Here is a 13,454-nt window from a genome sequence, read left to right on the forward strand (position 1 = left end):
TTACCCCTAATGGTAGTTACCTCTTTGAGTAAATCCCACTTCAGCACACTGTGATCACTGCCACCTAGTGGTTCATTTATCTGCAGATTCTTAATGCATGAAGAATCACTGCTGATAATCAAATCAAGAGTATTACTCCCTCTAGTTGCCTCCCGAACATGCTGATGTAGAAAACAATCATCCAATAAATCCAAAAAGTCCTGCTAGTGTGTGAGTAACCAGCCCCCAAATTCCAGTCAATATCTGGGAAATTAAAATCTCCCATTATAAGACTCTCTGATTTACTGGCCCACTCTATTTCCCTGTACAGTTCCTTATTATACTCATCAGAGTCATTAGGCCTATAGCACACTCCTACTCTCAATTTTGATCTCCCAATGTTTATGTCACACCAAACTGACTCCACACTGCACTGTCCAGCGATGTCGACTGGCTTCACTTCCTTGGTTTTTATGTGTTTCTTAACTAATAGCATAACCCCTCCTCCCTTCGTATCCTGTCTATCCTTTCTGTAGACGTTGTACTCCCCAAATTGCAATTCTGCATTCCTTATATCTGTGTGACACCACGTCTCTGATATCCCAACAATATCTGCCTTCGATGTTTTGAGCAATACCTCAAATTCATCAAATTTATTTACTAAACTCCTAGCATTGGTGTACACGCAAGTATACCTGCACCTGTTTCTATTCTTAGCTACCCTAACACAACCCATGTGTTTACTTGTACCGCAATGGCTCCCAGCAGTCTCTGAAATACCATGCATCTTGTTTTTCAGGCTTCTGCTCATTCTAATAGAAGCAGTGCAAGAATCTCTTTCACCTCTGCCAGTGGCTACTGTCAATCTATTGGTCTTTGTCTCCCCCCAAGCTAGCAGTTTTCCGACCCACCTAACACTGCCTCGATAGCATCAGCAAATATTCTTGCACCCTTTCTATTTAAGTGTATCCCATCCCTGTAGAAGCAATCTCTCCTGTTAACAAGTACAGTCCAGGCTGAAAAAAATTCTACCCCTTGAGCCTTGCACAATCTTTCCAGGGCCGAATTGATCGACAAAACTCTCATCATATACTCCCTCCTATCGTGTCTGGGCAGAATTGCAGACACTTTCAAATTCAACCCTAATTCTCGGCTTTTGTTCAACAGTGACCTGTACTTGTTAAGTAATTCTGCCGTTTTCCTACTCTTAATATTATTAGTGCCAACGTGTACAACTATATCACCTTTTGTGCCCTTAAAAGATGATATTCGCTCTACAACGTCATCAACCTTTGCCCCTGGCAGACATACCCTGGTCCTGTTCCACCTATCTTTTTTACAAAGCATGTTCCCCGTTTCCCTGACAATAGAGTCACCAACAACTACTAGTTCCTTCGGGACCAGCGCATTCTGCCTTAGGGGTTGTCTCTGTGTCACGCGATGCCCAAGTGCAAGCTCTGGCGTTGATGTGGGCAGCTGAGAGCTTGATGGGCCCCTCAATTTAGTTTCTTCGAGGGCATCCACCCTGTCCTTCAAGCTCTCATATAGGCCCACAAGAACGCCGAGTTGTTGCCTGATATCGATACACTCCTTGCATCGCGCACACACAAAGACATCCCCCTTGGCAGTATCATGTCCCGTACCCGATTGCTCTGCAAACATCAAGCAAACAGTGCATTTTATAAGGCTGTGAGTCAGAGGACAACTGTCCCCTTAGTTCTGCTCTGAGCCACAGCACTTCCATTAGCTTGAGCCTTTTGCTTTGATTCTCTGGTCTGAGTCATGATTCTATTAATTTATTAATTAATTATGTTATGTTATTAATTATATTACATTTGTAATCTAAGTCGTTATATGTATTTATTTAAACGTACAATTTAACTGCTAACGAAGTTCAACTAACGCTATCTAGTACGGTATATAACCTACGGTATATCTAGTACGGTATCACAATGGCGGGAAAGTTACTAACGGTAAGTTTTGTACATATAATAATAATAATAATAATAATAATAATAATAATAATAATAATAATAATAAAACAGGAGGAGTACCGTTATAGAATTTGAGCATTTCTGTGTTAAAAAATATAAATAAAATAAATAATAATATAGGCTATATTTTTTTTAATTTTAATATTCAACCGAACCCAAATGCCGCCTCCTTGATGATTCGCCCGTGTGTGGGGTCACCCTGAACAACTGCACGCGGCGGCCCTGCTAATATTAATTCTAAAACTAGTAGTACTCCATTTTGGTGCAGAAGATATTTCTTCAGCACCATACCCTGCTTTGAGGTCGTCCGAACGATCAAGTATCAACACGACTTTTAATTAAAGAAAAAAAAAAAAAAAAGGATATACTGCACACTCCTAAGCGCATGCGGGCGTGCTTATATATGTGTATCTGTTTTTTGTCTATAAAACTTTTTGGTTGTGTTTAAATTTTTTCTGTGCTGTTCGAAGAAATCGTTTTCATAGACGACTTTGTTCTTACTTCTCTTCTCAAAATGGATATTACTATTAAAAATTCCTACAGTACTTGATTTATTATTAGAAGCGCTGAAAGGTGGTGGCGCGCATGAAGCTTTGTAGTCGTGAGTAGTGCGTGCATTACTTTGATGTGTTTCTAGGGGTTAGAAAATCCCCTGGTAAGATTAATCTTGTTGTTTTGAACTGGTTTATTGCACTTTTAATATGCTTTTTGAAAATATTATGCAAATCGTTATTTGAAGTTCAGTTTCGTATAATTGGACGAAATGTGTTGTGCCAAAACGAAGATGGTGTATTATGTTACTTTTATTTATTTAATTTTTTTTCCATTGCAGTACCATTCATATCGTTTTTTCGGTAAAACTTTAGAACAGGGTCCCCCTTCCAAAATAGTGGCGATTAGAAGAGGAGGAAAGCAGTGTTGCTTTCTCCTCTGCCTTCCTGTTCTCATCGTCAATCTGTAGGTGCACCCTAATCTGAAGTTTAGCCAAAATTTCTATTCCATTTTGAGGCAAATGTGATTTATTTTATTTTAGAATTAAGCTAACTTGTAAAACTAATACTTTACAATGTACTGTGTGTTTAAACTATGGCTTTGATAAGGGCCTAAACTGGAAATGTATACGAGTAAATAGTTATGATAAAAGAATGGCTTGTAATTTTTTTCTCAATAAATAACTTAAACAAGTTAACTTTTTAGTTAAACATAAGCAGAAAAAATCATTTTATATGAAAACATTCAGATTGTCCCCCACAAAATTATCTTCATGTCACAGATTTTGAACAAGTGTCAGTTCTAAATTTAACAATGCAAGTTTAAATCTGCATTTTTAAATTGATAACTCATGACACTTCTTGCAGATAATGTAATGCTACATTAGTCATAGTTAGGGCAATCCTTTTTATAAATTTTCATTCTCTTAACTATTCTTCCTTATTTCCCCCATAAATACAGTATTTTGGACACAACAGTATACTATCCTGATTGAATAAGTAGGATGTTCGTACATATGTCACTTATTGAGTGCTATTGATGTGTTATTACAATGGTCCACCTAATTGATTTAATATGTGGCACATGCATGTTACTATTTAGTACAACAGCAATGTTAAATTAACAAAATTTTGTTATTAATTTTAAATACATATGTTCAGTTACCTCATTGGTGTGAAATTCTGAAACATTGGTGTGTTTGGTGTGAAATTACCATCGTAATGTTTATAGCAGATACTTCTTGAATATTTCTCCTTGAAACTTTTGTTTTACTGGTCAGTGCAATATGCTTAACCCAGTAATATTAAAATATATGATCATAACATCAGTACTGTATTTATTTTTTCTTTAGCCCTTATTTCAATTCAGTTGTTGGTCTTCAAATGTCTCTGCTCCAGAACTACTTTTTTTTATTCTCATCTTTTGAAAAACAAGTCCACAATCTGCATTTGGAACATAAGCCTGCTTCAAGGAAGAGCACTCTTGGCCTTATTGTTCTCAGGCACAAGCTTTCCTTTTCTTTCAAGTTATCTCATCTTCATTTCTTATGCTGATAACATTTTCTGGCCTTGCCAGCCACTTCCAGTCATATCAGCTTTCTCAGTCTATCATGTGTGGCCTAACAGTTCATTGATGAATTCTTGGATTATACTGAACTTTTTTGGTCTGCATTTTATCCTTTATTATTATTATTATTGTTCTTATTAGCTATATGGTGCAAGGAAGCCTGAGGCTTTTGCTGCACCAGCCAAAAAAAAAAAAAAAAAAAAAATTCATGAGTTACCTAGTGAGAGAGAGAGAGAGAGTCAGTCAGAAATAGAAGGGAATCACCAAGAAAGAGAAGAGTAATGATATCCAGCTCAGGACCCTGGGTGTGCCAAGCCCATACTCACCACATGTGAGCCTCTGGGGTTAAGAAGACACAGTATCTACTGTTTGCTCATTCTGCACATACGACTGTTGTATAAATGAGCAATAAATAAATAATAAATAAATAAATCTTTATTGTGAAGTAGAATTACAGCACTATATCCCATCATGGCGACGAGCGCCAGGGGTTCACATATAGATAACATAAGTACAAATTCAAATGGCTACAAAATATAGCGAACACATACAAAGGCTACAAAATACAGATTACAAATGCAAAAAGAAATACAAATACATCATAAAAACAAGGAGCTGAACACAAATAAAGAAAAACAAATACAACTTGGCAGTGATTCAGGTTTCAAGAGCTTTGATAAAGTTGTGTCTGTCCTTCTTTTTACTTATTATGGTGTCGATGTCGGCGTCCACACGGTTGAGGGCAGCGAGCATCTGCTTAGGCAGAAATCTTTCAGTGAGTACAAGCTTGTTGTGGTGAGCCACAAGTGCTGGTACCGACCTTAGGCTTGGCTGTGGAATCCTCCAAGAGCAAACATTCCAAATATTTGGAGATGATATTTGGCCTGAGATGAGTTTGGCTGTGAAGACCAGCCTCTTTTCAACGATCAGGAACTTCAACCTCGGGATGTCGAGTGCTTGTGCCATCATGGCACAAGCACTCAATGTGGCATTAAGGGCAAGTTACTGCTATGGATAAAGGGATGGTTAAGTGGAAGAAGACATAGTGGTTATCGATGGGCACTGCTCTTTGTGGACTATTCTTATTAGTGGAGTCTACCAGGGGTGAGTGCTGGGCCCATTGTTGTTTTGAATTTTTATCAATTATATTGATGAAGGTCATCATCATCATCAGCAGCCATTTTCAATCCACTGCAGGATGAAGGCCTCTCCAGCAACTTACCAGTTCCTTCTGTTTTGTGGAATGGCCATCCATTTACTACCCACAGACTCATGAATTTCATTTATCCATCTCTGACGTTGTCTTCCAGGTTTTCTTCTAGCTCCTCTTGGGTACCATTCTTCAGCAGTATTTTCTTAGTCCATTTGTCATCATGTCTTCGAGCTGTGTCCTGCCCAAGACCATTTCAGTTCTTTAGTTTTGATAAGAATGTCCTTTACTTGAGTTCGCTGCCTAATCCATGTGTTTTTCTTCTTATCTAACAGTCTTATTCCGAATATAATTCGTTCCATTCTTCACTGTGTAGTTCTCAGCTTCTTTTACATTCTTTTGGTGAGTGCCCAAGTTTCACTTCTATAAGTAATGGTGGAGAGTATACATTGGTTCATTATTTTACGTTTCAGACAAACCGGGATATTGCCCTTCAGTATATGACTGTATTTCCTGAATGCTATCCATCCAAAATTTATTCTTCTCTTGACTTCTAGCCATTTATCATTATTATAGCTAATGACTTGTCCCAGATAAGTATATGACTCCATCTTTTCAATTACTGCTCCTTCAATCATTATATCCCTTTCTGTGGCATACTTGTTCATCATTACTTTTGTTTTAGCCATATTCATCTTTAGTCCAAAATCCTTACTAACTCTGCATAACTGATTAAGATTTTCCTCCAATTCTTTGGGATCGTGGCTTATGACCACAATATCGTAAATGGTTAAGGTATTCTTCATTCACATTGACTCCTTTCTGCGACCAGTCTAATCTTCTGAAAGCTTCAAGGGCAGCAGTAAACAGCTTCGGAGATATTGTGCCTCCTTGTCGAACTCCTTTCTCAATTTTAAATTTGCTACTGTCTTTGTCTAGTCTAATAAAGGAGGTAGCGTTCTCATATATTTTCTTCAAAATCATAATATATGGGGTATCTATGCCTTGTCTTTCCAGTGCTCGAAACATTGCTGTATGGAGTAAAATGCTTTTTTCATAATCTACAAATGCCAGGAATAATGGTGTTTTATATTCATTTCCTTTCTCCATTAACTGTGATATTACGTAAAGGTGATCCATAGTTGAGAATCCTGTCCTAAAGCCAGCTTGCTCTTTCGGTTGATTCTCATCAAGTATTCTTTCTAATCTGTTAGTAATGACCCTCGTGAACAACTGGTAGATGTGGGATAACAAGCTAATTGGTCTATAATTTCCAATTTCTGATTTATTTCCTTTCTTATGCAGCAAAACTATGATTGCATTATTCCACTGCTTAGGTGTCACACCTTTTCTAATGCATTTTATGAAGAGCCTCGCCTATTGATGAAGGTATATCAAGCTTAATGTCAAAGTTTGCATATGACATGAAGGTTGGCAGGGTGGTTAATGACAGTAATTAGAGTGAGCTACTGCAACAAGATCTAAGTAAATTGGATCATGTGTGGCTGAGAAATTGTACTTGAAGTTTATGCAAGGTACTGCATATGGGTAGCAGTAATCCCAGAGTAACTTTTCACCTGTGAGGTGATCTGATTAGGTGTATAAAGCCTTGAATGGTTTGAGCTGTTTGTTTTGTTTTTTTATTTTGTTTTTAGGAGCATTAGCAACTAAGGCCATATTGATCCGGGGATATGCGGTGGTCATTCCCTGACCTTTTCGCATCCTCCGTATTTGGTGGTCACGGGCTCAAACCCTGGTCCAATCAAGAAGCGTGTGTTACACACTGCTGCTCCTGCCCACCTGGCTACAGAGGCACCAATGGTTTGAGCATGCCCAGTGCTGATGGGATTCTTCCTCTTGCTCAGAATAATCACCTGATAGGGCATAAATTCAAATTGAGAAAAGACAGTTGTACGATAGATCTGCGGAAGTTTGCCTTTAGCCAGTGGGTAGTTGATTGGTGGAACAGACTTCCATCTTTTGTTGTGGAAGTTGATAGCCTAAATAAATTTAAGGCTGAGCTGGATTGGTATTTGGAACGAACGGAGGGGGGAGTATTTTAAAAATTTTTTTTTTTATTTTTTGGCTGATGCTGCATAAGCTTGCTTTCTTGCATCGTATGCCTCTACTAATGCTAATGCATTAGTAGAACGGTGTGTGCTTCATATAAACGAGTACTTTGTATAAACCGAGTTTGTATTAACAACATTTTACTGTATATATGTAATTGTTCTTACTGTTGTTTTCATCCATAATTTGAACACTACCAAAACACTTTTCCATCTATAGTGACTTACCTGCAAAGCCTGCTCAGTGCCTGTGTTACATCATGAGGAAGTGGGCCAATTGTACTTACTCTCCAAGAGTGGACAAATCCAGCACCCACTGGAAGTAGTGCCATTCCAGTGAGTGCTAGCAGTTCCGTAGTTAAGATAGCCTGCATCTCAACTACCAGCAGTAAAAAAAAAATTAAATAAATAAATAAAAAATAAATAAGAAAATATTGGTAGAGCAGAAAAAACTTGCAATAACTAGGAACAAGACTAAGCAATTTGCAGGTTAAAAAAAAAAAAATAAAAGAAAGGAAACAAAAGCACACAACATAGGAAATTATAATATACGACATATAATTAGTGTAGGTACAAAATCATAAACGTGAGTTCAAAACGATAATAAACAAGAATGCAGACAGTCAAGGAACAATCAACTACAGAAAACACTAATTTGAGTACACAGAGACAGAAGTAGAAGACAAGGAAGTTCAAGTCATTTATACAATAAGTAGTATCAGAGTTCATAATTATGTATAAATACTTTTAAATGATAAAATTCAATTGTCAACAGTATATATGTTTTTCCGCAATGAGGTCCAGAATGGTATGTGTAGTCACAAAGTGTTTGAGTCTATGATGAGGAATAAGTTGTTAGCGTCTATGTTAGGGAGAACTCTTCAAAAGCAAACTCTTGCAGTGCTTGAAAATTGTTTCTGGAGGTGATAAACACTTCTGGCCTAGGAATAACAGGACCAATGGTGAAAAATTTCTGTTTATACTCCGGGACAACCAAACGGTCAGAGGAGTTTACAAGATACACAGAATACAAGAAACAGTACTGTAATTCAGCAGTTACGGGCTTGAACCCTGGTTACTCAAGGCACGTGTACTTATGCACCCGAAGGGTCTCATACGCAGGATAATTGAAAAAAATGTGGCAACATCTTCAGGAAGACCACAGAAAAGAGTGGAATTGTAGATAAAAGCTTTGTATTAATAAAACTGGCTGGAAAGTAAGTAACAAGTGAAGAGATGTGTGGTTAGCTATTTTAAAGTCATCTTACTAAAAATGGAAGCAGTAGAAAAGAATTGATAAGTGATTCTGCCTTTACAGGAGAAGATCATTCATGCCAGTGATAGATCATAATTTGAAAACAAGTTTTTTTCAATGAGTTCTGAAAGGTCCACTATGACCACATGGTCGTAGTTGCCCTTTAAAATTAACTTTGTTTCTACTTGAGGATGATCTCACAGGATCCAAATTGTTTACAACTTTGGTGTCTTATATCAGCCAAACACAGCACTCACTTAATTCTCCAGTGGTAAACTGGCTAAACCAAAAAAAGAAAATTCAAAATTTATATCTCTTAGCATTTTGTCAGTTACCTTTCAGTATGGTATTCATTTTCAATATGCATTATTATTTTTTTAATCGTAAAAGTATTTCTATTAAAAATTCTTTGCAGTTTTGTGTTTCTCTGAAAAAGTACACTGCATTCCCACTCGTTAATTTTTTCATAGCTTTGGTTTCAGCTTCAGATTTACTTGCTTCATATTACTGAATGTTAACAGCGAGGCAGTCAGAAATAATTTTTTTGGAAGACAAGATTGCTGTTATTAAAAATATTATGTCTTATTATCCAATATAATATCAGAAGAAGGAATAAAATTATAAAGTGCACCATTTTCAACCATTTGTCATTTATCCCTAAAAAAAAAAAAAAAGCTGAATTGCATATAAAACAAATTACATTCCCATCCTTTGATTTTTTTTTTCGATCATGTTAGAAGGTTCAGTGTGCATGTGTGTATTTTGTAAAAACTTGCAAATTTGAACAAGTGTGGAATTTTGTGCTTACACTTACCATTGCATTAAGCTATAGTGAAATTCAACACAGGACAGTCATGACATTTAGTATACAGCAGGTTGCTCGTTATTGTTGTGCTTGTTCGTGCACCACTGAAGTCATAAACAAGTAAACTGTGGTGCTACTTTATCATTCCTGAACTTTTGTATATATATATATACACACATATATATTTGCATACAAATGAGTCGTACACAACATTTATAGTCTCTGAAGTGTGATAGCACTGAAAAACTGTAAAGAAACTTTTATTTAAAAAATAGACAGTACGTTGTATAAATATAGCATGTTTGTGGCACTTGTTTTACTTTCAGTAAAACAAGTGCCACAAACATCTCATAGTATCTTAGGTCTTGTATAATTACAGTATCAGAAACTACCAAGTTATGCACAAAACACAAAGCCCTAGAACGACAAACACTTTCTAATCTTGAGTTAAATAGATGTATTAGCCCATGTTGAAAGCCATGTAGAATTACAAATAGCATATCACCTAGCGTTCACTCTCATGCACATATTGTTTAAACTGATATTTGAGTAGATTGCGGATTGATTGATACTCTGAACTCAATTTGAACAGATTGGTCCTTGAGGCTGTCACAGACATTTTCTCAAGTATGGCAATTTAGGCTTGCTACCTTCGAGAAAAGCAGTGCCGAGAGCGAAAGAGAAAACCAAGTTTTTTAGAAACAGAGGAAGCAATATTTGTAATGTGCTTGTGCCAAGAGAGATTAGAAGTCAGGGTAATCCCCAAAAGAGATATCATCTTGTCTAGAAATCGGAGTGTCACCAAAGATAAGCATAGGAGCAGAAGAATCCTTTTTGCGAGATATAAGTCAGGACTGAGTTTTAGAATAATTGAAATCAACTAAGTTTTCTTTGCCTCCACTGGAGAATTACCAGGAGATCGGCATTTAAGCCGATCTCCAGTTGGTAGTGAATATTCGAGAAGTTGAAGCTGATTGTGCAGGGTGGGCTTTCTCAAACTGGAAAGTGGAAGGCAATGTGCTATCATCAGCAAAACTGTGGATAGGACCGGTCAATGGAAGGTCATTAATATACAAGAGGAAAAGAGTGGGGAAAGGACTGAACCTTAGGGGACATTAGCATTAGTGGAGAAGTTAAAGACAGAGAGCCATCTACCATCACCCTCAGTGAGCGATCAGAGAGAAAACTGGATAACCAATTACAAAAACCAGTTGGCAAACCATAAGATGGAAGCTTGTTTAGAAGACCTTTATGCCAAACATGGTCGAAAGCCTTTGAGATGTTAAGAGCAACTGCTTGTGTTTCACCGAACTTTTTCATTGAATTTGTCCATAAATGGGTAACATAAGCCACAATATCACCAGTAGATTAACACTGACAGAACCCATACTGGCGATCGTTGATCAGACGAAAGGTTTCTAGATAATTTAAGAGTTGGCAGTTAATTGATTTCTCTATTACTTTAGAAAGAGTAGAAGTAATTGCAATGGGATGATAATTGGATGAGAGGGTTTGTTCCTTTTTAGGAACTGGCTGGATATGAGCAAATTTCCAGGCAGAAGAAAAAACACCTTTAGAATAAGAAAGTGGAAAAGAACAGGAGTAAGTTCAGGGGTACAGGTTTTGAGAACAAGTGGAGAAATACCATCAGGACCTGCAGCTTTCTTAGCAACAAGATTCGTCAAAATCCTTCTGACATCCTTTTGATGGAAGACCACAGGAGGCATTGAATGAAGTGTGTTGGGAATGGTGGGAGGTGTTTTTCCCAGGTCATTAGTACATGAGTTGGAGGAAAAATGGGATATTAACAGGTCGGCTGTATCCTTGGCCTTGGAAGTGATGACAGAACCATCTGATTTTGACAGAGGTGGGAGCAGAAATGGGAAAAAGTTATGGCCAGTAGCTTTGGCAAGAGACCAGAATGCTTGGCTACCATCAGGGCAAGAAGCAAGTTTTCTACTCTTAGCCTGTTCAAAATCTAGTTTGGACTGATCAATAACTGCTTTACAATTGTTGCGAGCTTTGGTGTAGGCAGAAAATGAAACTGAAGAATTTGAAACAAGCCAATTACGGTATGCAATGTTCTTCTCTTGAACAGCCTTGACACGTTTATTGGAAAACCAAGGTTTAGATAAAGGACCAGATTTTAAAGTGGAGTGTGGAATAAAGGATTCCATTCCTACAAGAATAATTTCACTGACATGATCTGAGCAAACATTGACTTCAGAAGCTTTGAAAGAATAATCCGACCAAAGAAAAGAAAAGAAATCTCGCAGGTCATCCCATTTTGCATACTTGTAATGCCAAACAGTAAGAAGTTGGGAATAGCCATGAGATAAAGGCTCCATCGGAGAAGAGACAATCACCAAGTCATGATCTGAGGTGCCTAAAGGACCACTCACTTCGACTGTATACTTAGAAGGGTTATTTGTGAGAAAATGGTTTGGTTGTATGGTTAGGATTGTCCGATATTCTGGTAGGTAAATGAACAATCTGTAGAAGGTCATTAGTAATTGCAAAAGCCTCAGCATCTTGACCAGCTGGGTCTGTGTGACTAGAAAACAGAAGCCAGCTACAGTTGTGAACATTAAAATCACCACAGAAAATTACCTCACTGTTGGGAAAGTTCGACTGGAGAAAGTCAAGTTGCAAAGAGAGGAAATTAAAGACTTCCAAGTACTTAGTAGAGTTGGGAGAATGGTAGAGACAATGGGTGAATTTGTCAGAATGAAGTAGAGAGATTTTAGCATTAGTAGAGGCATACGATGCAAGAAAGCAAGCTTATGCAGCATCAGCCAAAAAAAAACAAAAAAGCCCCTTTCCATTCCCTTCCATTCGTTCAAATGCCTGTCCAGCTTGGCCTTAAATTTATTTAGGCTGTCAACTTCCACAACAAATGATGGAAGTCTGTTCCACCAATCAACTGCCGACCGGGCTAGCTGGGTGGGTAAAGTGCCTGCCTGGCAACCCAAAGGTTGCGGGTTCAAATCCCGCCTCGGGCTTGGATCAGAGTACTGCAAAAACCTTGGGAGGTGCATTATGGCCACAGAAGCCAATGTGCCAACAACTACCAAATAAAAAAAAAAAAAAAAAAACAATCAACCACCCGCTGGCTAAAGGCAAATTTCCACACATCTATTCTACAACTGTCATTTCTCAATTTGAATCTATGCCCCCAGGTTCTTAATCTGAGAAAAGAAGAATCCAATCAGCATTCAGCTTGCTCACCCATTCAAGGCCTTATACACCTCAATCAGATCACCGCGCAGGTGCCTACTCTCCAATCACTGCAATTTGCAGAACTTAAGCATTTCTTTGTAAGAGCACTGCTTTGTTCCCCTCACCAATCTTGTTGCTCGTCTTTGTACTCGTTCTAGCAACTCTACATCCTTCCTAAAATGTGGCCTCCAGACCTTTACGCAGTACTTTAAATGTGGCCTGACCATTGCCTTGTACAACAGGATAATCACCTCCCTGTCCCTGCTAGCAAAATTCCTATATATCATTGATAAGACTCCATGACCTGCCCTGGCAGCCCATCTGCACTGCCAGCGAACTACATATTTGACTGTACAATTACCCTAACTAAGGTCTTTATCACTTCTTGTAGTACCACACAGTTATGTTTTTCTTGGGTTATTGCTACCCATATGCAGTACTTTGCATTTGTCAATGTTAAACTTCAGTTGCCACTTCTCAGCCCATTTGCTCAACTTATTTAGATCCAGTTGGAGTAGCATCCTGTCTTTACTGTCATTAACAACCCTGCCAACCTTTTTATCATCTGCGAACTTGAACATTAATTCTGATATACCTTCATCAATATCATTGATGAATACACAAAACAACAATGGGCTCCACACTGCACACTGGGGAACTTCACTAATAACATTGTCTATTGAGTACCTCTCTCTGCCATCTCCCACTCAACCATTCCTTTATTCATTGTAGCAAATTACCCTTAATGCCATACCTCTCCAATTTGTACAGCAAGTCTTCCATGTGCAACAGTATCAAAAGCTTTCCTGAAATTCAAGTACTGTATATGATATCAAAATTATTTTTGACATTCAGTTCCTTTGTGACCACATCATAGTATCCAATCAAATTAGTGAGACAAGTCCTCCCTTTAACAAACACATGC

The 13,454-nt window shown here is 37.8% G+C and overlaps 1 protein-coding gene across 1 annotated transcript in view; it reads left to right on the plus strand.

Annotated features, from left to right (window-relative positions):
• The first annotated feature begins 2,550 nt into the window (after nucleotides 1-2,550).
• Nucleotides 2,551-13,454, plus strand: part of ND-75 (NADH dehydrogenase (ubiquinone) 75 kDa subunit) — a 139,537-nt gene continuing 128,633 nt past the window's right edge. The window contains exon 1 of the mRNA XM_090373926.1: nucleotides 2,551-2,628. The gene's annotated coding sequence lies outside the window, so the exon portion shown is untranslated. The remainder of the gene's footprint in view (nucleotides 2,629-13,454) is intronic.

Source organism: Mastigoproctus giganteus, chromosome 5 (assembly GCF_048544385.1).
Source record: "Mastigoproctus giganteus isolate SK-2022 chromosome 5, ASM4854438v1, whole genome shotgun sequence".
NCBI lineage: Eukaryota > Metazoa > Arthropoda > Arachnida > Uropygi > Thelyphonidae > Mastigoproctus > Mastigoproctus giganteus.